The sequence below is a fragment of the Eptesicus fuscus genome, chromosome 9 (assembly GCF_027574615.1).
Source record: "Eptesicus fuscus isolate TK198812 chromosome 9, DD_ASM_mEF_20220401, whole genome shotgun sequence".
NCBI classification, from domain to species: Eukaryota; Metazoa; Chordata; class Mammalia; order Chiroptera; family Vespertilionidae; genus Eptesicus; species Eptesicus fuscus.
In genome coordinates this window covers 24,827,136-24,839,413 of record NC_072481.1, presented here as the reverse complement: position 1 = coordinate 24,839,413, position 12,278 = coordinate 24,827,136, and positions in this window count along the sequence as shown.

Here is a 12,278-nt window from a genome sequence, read left to right as displayed (position 1 = left end):
CCAGAGGATGACCATGTGGTTGGTCTGTTAGAAGAGCTTCCGGACACCACCAGTGCCATTTTATTCTGAGAGCAGCTCTAGCTGATGGCAACTGCATTTACTTCTTTTTGCTTCACAATCATGATACTCCCTGTAGCAATGGCTAAGGGAACCAACCAGAATCAAACAGTTTAGTTTGTAACCTTGTTCCTTTGTCCTTTGGGGAAAAAGGGTGGGTCGGATGCGGGAAGTAGGCCAAATGGTTCCAAATTTCTCTTCTATCTCAGAGGGAGATTAATTGGGTTGTAACTTCATGCTGATGGCGATAAGAAGGTGAGTGAGCAAGAGTGAATGTTTCCAACTTTTCAGGAAAAAAAAAGAACAGATTAGCATTCTGTCTAAAGGGGCAAGGTATTGATGCCATCGAGGCCAAACTGTAGTCCTCTATTTCTAGCTGACATCCTGGAAAGCCTCACATATCCAGCCTTTTAGAAAGTTTTAATAGCAGATGGGAACAATCGAGTGGACATGTTCGAGGGTTACTTGAGGAAGGTAAAAGGTAAAGCCTGTTCAAAAGGACAGGACACCAGAAACCATGGGAGATACTGGAACTCTGTTTCCATGGAGTAGAAGTGGAAGAAGCAGCTTTGGGACAAAGAACACAAATATTGGGCTTGAAATCAAAGGTCCTGGGTTCAAGGCCCAGCTCTCCTACATAGGAGACCTTGGGAAAGTCATCTCAGCAAAATGTCCTCTTTGGTAAAATAAAGTACTAAGTCTATTAAAAATTGTTATGAGGCTCAAGTGATATAGTTGAAAGCACTTTTGTATTGTAAAGTGCTGTGCAAGGATTGGGCGGGGTGAGCCACACTGTGGCCCTGAATGTGTTCACATCACGACGGGCAGAGGCTGTGTTCACATCACGACGGCCAAGAGACCTGGGTTCAACGTAAGATCTGCCCTTTTCCGGGAACAAACGGTCTAGGAGTGTTTTTCACTTGCAGGTGGCTAGAGATGCTTTTCCTCAGGCCTTTCTAGTTAACACGTCTTAAGCCTTTCATTGCCATTTACTGAAAGTCCTTGGGCGACTCTGCCCACCCACTTGAGCCTTTGTTTCTTCACCCTTGAATCTGTGTCGCATAGATTTCCACCGTGGTCTATTTCTGCTCTAAGGTCGTGGGATTTCACAAACCTAGAGTCAACATAGCTCTATGGAACACAACGTACATATGAGGACATGTGCAGAGTGTGGTGGGACTCCAAAGCCTTTGGGTTTCTGGAACTTGAGCTCAGAATCTAGTAAGGACACAAGACTTTCTCCTTGCCTTCAAATGCGTGTGTGAATAAACACTTACTAATACTAAGGTAACTGGCCCAGCTCGGAGAAAGTGCACACCAGTTCAGAGCGCCACCGGAGGAGTTAAGTTTCAGGGCAGTTCCGAGAAGGGAGGCATTCATTACTCGTGGAAGGGAGCGGGAAGGGGGAAGCAGGGAAGGAAGTAGCCTTGAGCTGGCTCTTGCCCGATGAGAAGGTCTTGCAGGTGCAGCATAACATGCATTGGGCACAGCTTGTGCAACGGCTTAGAGGCAGGGACTGGGGGGTGGCATACTCTGTTAGTCACCTAAAGTCTTAACAAAAAGGAAAATTAAATAGATGCTGATGTTGGGGGATTTGCTCTTATGGTCCGGGTACAATGCTGGACCCAGTGGTAATTGGTGCACATTTCTGAATTGGTTGGGCTGACTTTGTGCCTTCTGCTCTCCTTATTGGCAAGTGTACTTGGGTGCCAAGCTAAATCCCGGTAGGACTGGGTACCCACACCCTGTGTGCACAGCCCCCTGGGCGGAGGCAACTTTCCTGTCTGGGCACTGCCACTTTCCATTCATTTCACACACGGGTGTTTTGACATGTTAGTGCCTGGCCTGTTAACATGGAATAACAAGGGAGAGCGCCCAAAGGCGGTGCCCGGCTCCTGCACTGGCACCAGGCCAGGGCAACCCTGTTTAGCTCCTTTCCCTGGGGTGGCATGAACGCAGCTCCTTAGCAGTTCCAGCTCCTCAGTGCTTCCAAACCAGCATCTCTCCAAATGTCAGGGAGGAGGAGAATTTATGAGGTCGTTGTTTTATGATGTGCCTTTAAGGCCAATTATTTCTAGAGCTAATAATGCGAATACCTCTTTGAATTAGGCATTGGTAAAAGAAGGTGTACATTTTCAAATCCATGAAATTACAAGCAGATTGAGTGACTTAGTATTCTGGGTGAATGCTTTATAGTCTGTGGTTATTATTATTATCAATATTAATAAGTGTTTATTCACACACACACGCCCAGGGGGCACTGGGCAGGGCTCATGGAGGACTCAGCCTCTGTCCTCAGGGATCCACAGAGCTGTGTCGAAGATACTGCAGTAAATCACACGAGTATTGTAACTGTCAAGGTTTTAAACACCTAAAAATCAGCACTATCATTAGCAATCAGTAATCACTGTTATAGAAGAATAAATCTTGTAATCTCCAAATTACCTGTTTGCACCAATTAGAGTTCAACTGATGAAACATACCAATCAAAGGGGAATTTACTTGAGGCACCCAAGCTTATCTAGGTTTAAAATAAAATAAAAAATAAAAAGAAAGGAACCCGCTGAGCCTCCGAACTGTTGTTTCTTAGCTCGGTCTCCGTTAGAGAGGATTTTCTAGAAACAGAGCTGACAAAGTACCCCCAGGCAGGAGGCAGTCCATTATTCATTTATTTGTTTATTTATTCATTTATTCCCTGCCTGCCTACAAAAAGGATTTGAGGTAGGTCACAATAAAAACACATATTCGTGACAGCTTTAAAAAAAAAAAAAAATCAAAGGGAAGGTTGGAAATCTTGGGGTGGAGCGGGGGCCGTGTGCTGGAGCAGTTCATTCCACAGCTCCAGTGAGTCCCTTTGCAGACACTGTGCTCGGCCCTGTAGGAGCAAGAGAGACACACCCCTCTGTGGCTGGCCTGGAAGGAACTTGTAACCTGGGGTGAGACACAAACACTGAATTTAGTTCTGAGCTTCTTAGAAGGAAATGCACAGAGGAACCTAGGGGTTGTGCAGTTTTCAGTGTGCAATGCAGGTACGCGGAGAGAGGCAGATTTCCACTCCCTTTTGTAAATACGGAGGAAATATGGAAGGGACCCAGTGGGAAAAAGAAACCAGTGTTTTTATCCATTTCCCAGGGATGTGGTCATTTCTAGGCTGGAGTTGGGAGAAAGACAAAATGTGGATCCACTGAGCCTCCCTGGCTTGTGTGGGAGCTTCTGAAAGCCCGGACCTGGTGTTTGAGGGGAAGCCAGGGATGAGGGCTGGGGAGCTGGGGAGCTGGGGAGCTGGAGCTGACGATGACCTGGAAGGAAAACTAGTCCCCCTAGAGATTTGGCTCAGGAATTCAGAAGTGAAATGGGTGTCTAAACCAGCAAGACTCCTCTCAGCAGCCCCGCTGTGTGCCAGGCTCCTCCTGAGGGTCTCCCCATGCTATGACTGGCAGAGTCCCAGCATCCCCTCCTTGCCCATCGTCGGACTTTGGTCACAGCCCCATTTTCCCAGCTTCTAGCTGGCTTTATCATTTGTCCTATGGGGCTCTACTTTACACTTCATCTCTAGGGAATTCTGTCATCATCATGTTAGGGCTCGCTTGGTCTGTCTGTCCTGTTTTGTCTTTTTGTTGTAAGGTTACTGTGTGCTCACTTTGGTTTCTGCCCTGGACATGATGATGTTGTTATAATGGCAGATGGGGTTATAATAGCTCTACACCATACCCTCTGTTGGTAGGCATGATGACCCCCAATGGTCCCTGCCTCCTGGCATTCATGCTCGTGTGCATCCCTCCCACCCTGACTCGGGGTTGACCAGTAGGATCGCAGTGTTAGACACTATGCCAGGAGCTATGGACAGGACAGATGTAGTCTTTGACCTCATGGAGCTTACGGACCTTGCAGCTCAGTGTATAGTGGGGGCAGCATGGACTTTGGAACTGGATAGAGCTGGCTGATCCCAGCTTCTCCACTTGGCGTTGAGCACATTCTTTGACCCCTCTGAGCCTCTGTTTCCTCATCTTTAAATCAAGAGACATAATATCCACCTTGGAGAGAGTGGTGAGGATTAAACGAGACAGTGAATGTAGATAAAGCATTTAGTAGCATCCAGGTTGTGGTGGCTACTCCACAAATGTTATTCCCCGAGCTGTGCTGGGTGCTGAGACTATAGTGATGAATAGGAGGTCATCTCTGCCATCAGGGGGCTCAGAATTGAGAGGAGGGGACAGATGTATACTCACTAAAGTTCAAGGCAAACTGTGACAATTTCTGTAATAGAGGTTGAAAGGGTGAGGAAAGGGAACCCAAAGGAAGGCATAGAGAAGCTTCATGAAGAGTGGGTGACATTTTAACAAGCCTTAGAAGGGAAGTAGACTTTTCATCAACCAAGTAGGGCAAGAGCATTGCAGGCAGGCAGAGAAGCTCTGAGATGTCAGCAGGCGTAGAACCTCCTGGTATGGCCCAGCTGTCATGGCTCAGTGGTTGAACGTCTACCTATGAACCTGGAAATTGTGGTTCAATTCCTGGTCAGGTCACATGCTCAGGTTGGGGGCTCAATTCCTAGTGTCGGGTGTGCAGGAGGCAGCTGATCAATGATTCTCTCTTATCATTGATGTTTCTCTCTCTCTCTCCCTCTCCCTTCCTCTCTAAAATCAATAAAAATATATTTAAAACAAACAAAACCCCTCCTGCTATAAAAAAAAGTAGTGGAAGTGCCCTAGATGAGCATTCCTGGTCACATCGCTTCCCTGTTGTGGGCTGCAATCTCCTCCAACTTCCAAAGGAACATCATTTTTATATATGACTATAGGCCCGGTACACGAAATTTGTGCACGGGGGAAGGGGTTGTCCCTCAGCCCGGCCTACACCCTCTCCAATCTGGGACCACTCGAAGGATGTCCTACTGCTGGTTTACAGGAATTGGACCTAAACCAGCAGTCAGACATCCCTCTCGCTATCTGGGACTGCTGGCTCCTAACCGCTCACCTGCCTGTCAGCCTGCCTGATTGCCCCTAACCACTCTGCCTGCCGGCTTGCTCACCCCCAACTGCCCCCTGCCGCTAGCCTGATCGCCCCCAAATGCACCCCCCCACGAGCCTGATCACCCCCAACTGGCCCCCGTGCCAGTGTGCTTGCCCCCAACTGCCTCCCCTGCTGGCCTGATCACCCCCAACTGCCCCCCTGCTGACCTGCTCACTCCAAACTGCCCATCCCCCGCTTTCCTGATCACCTCCAACTGACCCCCACTGACAGGGTGAGGGACTGAGGGCTGTTTTCAGGCTGGCCACACCCCCTTCAAGGTGGGGGTCCCCACTGGGGTGCCTGGCCAACCTGGGTGAGGGGCTGCTGGCTGTTTGCAGGCTGTCCATGCCCTCTGGCAATCCAGGCTCCCAGCCCCTCCTTTTTTTCTTTTCTTTCTTTTTTTTCAGCACCTCAAGCAGAGGCCAGGGACAACTGGAAGCACGAATCTGGGATTTATTTATCTTCTACAATTGAAACTTTGTAGCCTTGAGTGGAGGCCAGGGCTGGCCAGGGCAGCGGGAAGATTGGCTTCCTCCATTGCCGGGGGCAACCCAAGCCTCCTGCTTGCTCCAGCTCCATGGCTGCCGCCATCTTGGTTGGGCTAATTTGCATACTTGCTCCTGATTGGCTTGTGAGCGTGGCTTGTGGGTGTAGCAGAGTGATGGTTAATTTGCATGTTTCTCTTTTATTAGTGTAGATGGATAAGAGTTCCTGCAACTGGAACTGGGAATATTCCTTCCAGCTCACATACTCCACAAGAGCAGGGATACCACTTTCTCCATCACCTGTTTTCAGCTCCTCACACATGGAGGCACGTAATGAACACTTAGTAAATGAGTAGGTATAATGACATGTGTGAGCAGCTCGTTTCCAATGAGAGAATCAGGGAAGTTCTTTTTGCATTTACTTGGTGTAAGTCATTTCCCTTGGGTACGTGTGTGGTGGCAGACTATATCACCATGTTTTGTCAAAGTCCCTGTACCATTCTGTGCCTTCCGATTCCTGGCTGTGCTGCTGTTTGTCCCCTGTACTCCGGAGTCTTCTCGTGGGATCCTGGCACGTCCTTGGAGATGCCATTAGCGCTCAGCACCATGTCCAGACCAGGTGGGGCAGGCCCAGCCCACTTGGAGGACACTTCCCGTCTTCCCTCATTAACTTCCGTTTTGGTTTCAGTGTCACTTTGAAACCAGAGCTCCACAGAGAATTTCCAATGCCCTTGAGCAGTGATGTCGCCAGGCAGACAAGGACTGGCTGGGGGTGAAACTGTGCAGTGAGGGGGCCTAGGCCTCAGTGGTCCCCCCACTCACCCTGTTTTGACTCCGCTCCCCTCCTCAGTGCTCAAGACCCTCATGCTGTTTTGTGTTTTGCTTTTTTCTTCACTGGAACTCCCATAGGACATTGTCCCCTGGGGCCTCCTCAGTCCCAAGCCTTTCCAAACCACCTTCCTCTTTCCAAACCCATGTTGGGTTCCATTTCCCCTGAGATCTGATGTCTCCTCTGTTCTGGGTGCAACTCAACACACAAGTTGATGCCCATCTTGTGCCCAGATCAGTCGTAAGTTCACACGGAGCAAAGATGAATGAAACAAGCTTCCTGACCCCTGGCCTTGCTTTCTAGGATGAGAGTCCCCAAGGTGGCAAACTAAACTATGCAGAACTCTGACGGACAGTCCCTCTTCAGTCCCCAAGTTCTGCATTTTACCAGGAGCTTTTAGAAGACTGTGGCTTACCTTCAAATCATCAAAAAATGTTTAATTAAAACACACACACACACACACACACACACACACACACACACCCCTTAAGAGCAAATCTTACTGTTAAAAACTTGGAAAGTGAAAATAAAAAATAAAGTAGGGGACAAACTTTTCGAGGACCTCGCTACCCACAGGCAGACAGCACTGGCATATTTTTCCTGTCTTCTTTTTTATGCACCTGAGTGCCTCTGTTTACCTAACTTCGCATGCCACTGCTGTTCCTGAGCCCTCTATCCCGGCCATGTTTGCAGTGTTATCAGACACGGAATAGCCATTCTGATGCAGGAGTTTGTCAGCAAGCAGGAGTGCTGAATTTATTGGCGCAGAGACGAGGGGTAGTCGCTCTAAGCATTCACCCTTTTCTGCCAGCTTCGAAGACAAGCCTGCCTCCGTGCAGGTGCCTCCATGGCTGATGCGTGGCTTAGCTGCTCTGCTGAGCCCCTCTCTGAAGGAGCAGCATCCTGTGCTGTACGGTGTGAGCCTTTCCAGTCTTCAGACTCTGCGCCTCCTCCCTTCCCCCACCCCAATTTCCCTGTCTCCAGCCAGCGATAATATCTTTCATCCGAGCCTCTCTCCCTGCCTCCAATGACTGTCTCCCCTGATGAATTCTCTCTGGGTGACTTTGGCATTTGCATATTTTCTCGCTTGGATATTCTGAGATGTTGGAACCAGAGACCAGGTTGACGCGCTCAGGTACTTAGCTGAATGAGGCTGTCTCGGGAACTGCACAAATATTTGGAGTCGGGTGTGTGCCAATAGGCAATTAATTGAAATGTGGACACAGCATGCCGTTGGAGGAAGGAGCCCGAAGTTGAGAAATGAGCTGTGGGAAGCGATCCTCCCCCAGATAGGAAACAGTAACTGGGGAATTTCCTTTGCCCCAAACTGCAACAAATTTGGTACAGAAACAGAAAACAAAGCAAAACAAACAGAAAAGCCAAACAAAGAACAAGTATAGGGTCCAGGTTGATGCCTGTGTTCCCAGAGTGGAAGGGCGTTCTCACACCACACTGGTCTGACCAGGGGAGATGGAGGCGAGCCCAAAGGTCAAGGGCAAGTCGGGGCAAATTCAGGACCAGAAGCAAGATGTCCTGACTCCAGCCCAGGGCACTTTCCATTTTATAAGCTGATTGTCTACCCGGAGACTTGGATTATCATATCAGGAGCGAAAGGGCGAGGACTGCGATTTAAGCATTTCCCCGTCACCGATGACTTTGTGAATACACTTAGTAAAATCCCCAGCAAAGCCAAGGTCCTCACTGACTGCACCTGAACTCTGGAAGGAAGCACATCGGACCGACCTTTACGGAGTCTGGCTGCCTGCTGAGCACTGGGGATGGAGGCGATCACGAATGGGGTCTCTGATTGCGCGGCCACCTGACTCAGTGGTTGAGCATCGACCTATGAACCAGGAGGTCACTGTTCGATTCCCGGTCAGGGCATATGCCCGGGTTGCGGGTTCCATCCACAGTGTGAGGCATGTAGGAGGCAGCCGATCAGTGATTCTCTCTCATCACTGATGTTTCTATCTCTCTCTTCTTCTTCCTTCTCTGAAATCAATAAAAATATATATTTTTTAAAAACCAACAACAAAAACAAATGGGGTTTCTGATCCACATCTGTGATGTTGACCTGACCCCAGTGGGAGCCAACCTCCTGACTGTCCTCTTCATTCACATCTCTCTGTCTTCCAGGAGGATGAACCCATCTCCTTAAGATTTTTATATGTGACTAGAGGCCCATTACACGAAGATTCGTGCAATAGGCCTTCCTTCCCCTGGCTGCTGGCACTGGTTTTCCTCTGGCACCCAGGACCCAGGCCTTTGCTCCGACCGCAGCAGAGAAGTCAAGCCTCTTCAGTCTTCAGTCTTCAGTCTTCACTCAGCCGGAGCTTTCAGTCTTCCCTCTGTGCCTGTGTATGCAAATTAACCCGCCATATTTGTTGGGTTAATTTGCATACTCACTCCTGATCGGCTGGTGGGTGTTGTGGAAGTACGGTCAATATGCATCTTTCTTTTGTATTAGTGTAGATGGATAAGAGAAGCTCTGACCATGGCGTTGCTTTAGAACTCAGTTTGTTTTAGGGTGATATGAAAATCACCTCTTTGTTGTTCAGGCTCATGAGCCAGGGATCACGTGTAGGTTTCCCCCAGAACATGGTTCTCAAAGTGTGGCCCCTGAACCAGGGCTTCGGCACCACCTGGGAACTTGTTAGACAGGCACATCCTCAGGTCTCCCTCCCCCACCACCCCCAAGCCCTACTGAATCCGAAATGCCTGGAGAGAGCCCCACAACCTCCCCTTTAACAAGCCCTCCAAGGGGGTCGGATGCACAGTTTTGAAAACCATTGCCCTAGAAAATGATGATTTGGAAATCCGGGCTGTTGAAGGCCAGCATGAGGGAAGTAATCTGTTTTTGATGATTGGAACCTTAAGAATAAACCCTCTTCATTCCCGAATGCCCAGGTGAACTGTTTCTGTACATTGCTGAGTGTTCAACGGGAAAGCATTTCCAAGTGATTCTTCGAAATTTAAGTGACCGGCGCGGTCAGACACCATTCTTGGGTAGCCCAACCTATTTCCAGTCGGTACCAAATCTCCATACTTTAAAGTTTCATGGAATGACTAAGTTCATCGATTGCTTAATCTGTTATTTTTAGTATTCTACTTCCTTGCCTTGTGTGAAAGTTTATTCAAATGGGAACATTTTATTACCCCAAAATGTTTTCCTGTATACTTGCACATGTTACTAAGGAAACCAGTTGCAACATTGCAGTGATATTGTTGCTCTCACGAATTAGCGATTCAGCGATGTATATGCCATACTATAATGTTTTCTTCTCTCTAGAAAATTTCACACTTATTGAATTTATACATTTATAATACAGGACATTGGAAGCGACGGGAGTCGAGCCGTAAAAAGAAATCGGATTCCGGAGTGACAGAGGACATTTCTCGGGGACGTGTTCTGTGCTGTTGGAGCACTGGCAGGACAAGGTGATTTTTCATCCTGCGTGAGGAGCCCCTCTGTGAGGGGAGCGGAGCGGGGAGAGCAGCCCTCGCCAAGGGACTCCGATGTCAGGGCGTGGGGGGCTCTCACTGGGGAGCGGCACGAGGAAGGGCTAGGACTGGGTGTGTGCTAATCACACGTTTCAGGAATCAAACGACACCGAAGCATGAGATCACGCGAGCGAGAGCAAGCGAGCGAGCGGCTGAGACGGCACCAGGAGCTGGGGATGCGGCACAGTGGGAGGCCTCCTGCTTTTTCTTTCTGGATGGGGGAGGAGAGGTTATTAATGACGGGATGGATTAGAACAGATGGGTCCTTTTGACACATTTCCCCATGTTGTTATTTTCCAATTTCCCATCTTCCCGCCGCCTAGTCATGCGCCTCTCTCTTGGTTAGGAGCGAAAGCGTCTGACCTTTTAGAGCGAGGCATCGGGCATGGAGGGCAGACGTGGAGACATTGCCGCAGCCTCCGAGGGCTTGCTCGGCAGACCGGAGAGCCTTCCTGGAACCTTTGAATGGGAGGGGAAAGGGACAGGCCACGGTGGGCACCGGTGCTTTTGGACGCTGTGTTCAAGGCGAGCCACGTGACTTTCCCTCTGGCTCCCTCTCTGCTTCGCTCCAGCCCAGTAGCCATCACTCCCTTCCTGACGGCAGGCACCTTTCTGCAGCCTGGAGATTTGCATTGGAAATGGTGTTGGTTAGGCCCCTGAAATAATATTAATCGCTGTAAAACAATTAGGTTGCATAATTTGTACATAAAAAAAGAAAGAATGAACCTTTGGCTTGAATTACTATTTCCTCGTCTGTACCTTACTCATCCCCACAAATAATGAGACCCTGGTCTGCCCTTCTAGGTGAGAATGACTTTGGAAAAGCAAAGCCACCTATCTTCGAATAGGTTGTTGGAATATGTGCATGTGTTCATAGTCAGGTTGCTTTTGCAGTTTCAGGCGGGACAGGCAGGGACCCTGGGAAAATAGATACGCAGCATCCTATCACTTGATCCTTCTTGCAAGAGGAGGGACAAAAGAATGGGCACCAAGGGGGTGGGCAGAGGGGGGCTCTGGGATGCAGAGCAATGAATCGGCAAGGCTCTCTTCCTGGGCTCTGCCTGAACACCCTTGAGTCCATTTGTGGTTAAGCAGCCATCAGTGACCAGAGCCTCAGGGAGTTGAGACCCACCCTTTGTGCCCACTATAATGGGTTGAATAGTGGATTCCAAAAATACATGTCCATGGCCTAATCTCTGGAGCCTGTGACTATGGCCTTATTAGGAAAAGGGGTCTTTGCAGATGTGATGAAGCTAAGGATCTTGAGAGGAGATCATCGTGTATTATCGGGTGGGCCCTGAATCCAATGGCAGGCATCCTTATAAGAGATAGAATTGGAGAAGACGCAGGCGTAGTGGAGAAGGCCATGCAAAGGTGGAAGCAGAGACTGGAGCCACAAGCCAAGGAAAGGCTGGAGCCACAGAGGCGGGAAGAGGGAGGAAGGGCTCGCCTCGGAGCCTTCAGAAGGAGCCCTGTCCTGGTGACACCTCGAGTTCAGACTTCTGAACCTCAGAACTATGAGAGAATAAATATCTATTTTTTAAAAAGATTTTTTAAATTGATTTTTAGAGAGAGAGGAAGGGAGAGGGGGAGAGAGATAGAAACATCAATGTGAAAGCGAAACATCACTAGGCTGCCTCCTACACGCCCCCCTACCGGGGTTCGAGCCGGCAACCCGGGCATGAGCCCTGACCAGAAAGCAAACCTGCGACCTTTTGGTGCATGGGAATGAATCAGCACCACATCCTGGCCTGGGCACCACAATTCTTCTATGTTGTTTCTAAGTGGACTCGTCCAAATGTCAAAGGGAGCCCCTAATCCAAGCCCCTACGGACGGCTGAGTGGGCCTTACACCAGGCCCCTTAGGGACTGTGGGCTTGGATCCCGCCCCTTTTGAACCTCTGACCATGCTGACTAGGGGTCATTCCCGTCAGTCCCCTGCTCTTCCTCTGCTCAACAGGAAGTCACTGTCCTTTAGGTTCCTCGAAGGGCAATGCCTTTGTTCGGAATGACAGAGCCTGGCTGGCTGTGCGGGCTTTGAGAGCTGCTGAACTTGGCGACTTAAAGATGGATACTCTGTGGCTGGGACAGGGAGGGAGGCCCGGATGGGAGGCAGGAGGCTGGTTCTCGCCTGGCTCTGCTCTGTGGCCTCTCTGGGCTCCAGTCTCCTAATGGTTGATGTTAGGATAATTGTGTGAATAAAAGGAAATAAGAGATGTGAAAGGAAACTGGAAGGTGTACAGGTGTGAAGGTGCCCGGCACATAGTAAGTACTTAATTAGCACCTGCTGAAGGGTGTGTCCTGTGTCTATGGATGGCTTTGGATTCATATCTGGGCAGCCAAATGGAGCCTCCTGTTTGGCTACTGAGGGCATGGAGAGCAAGACACACTCTCTC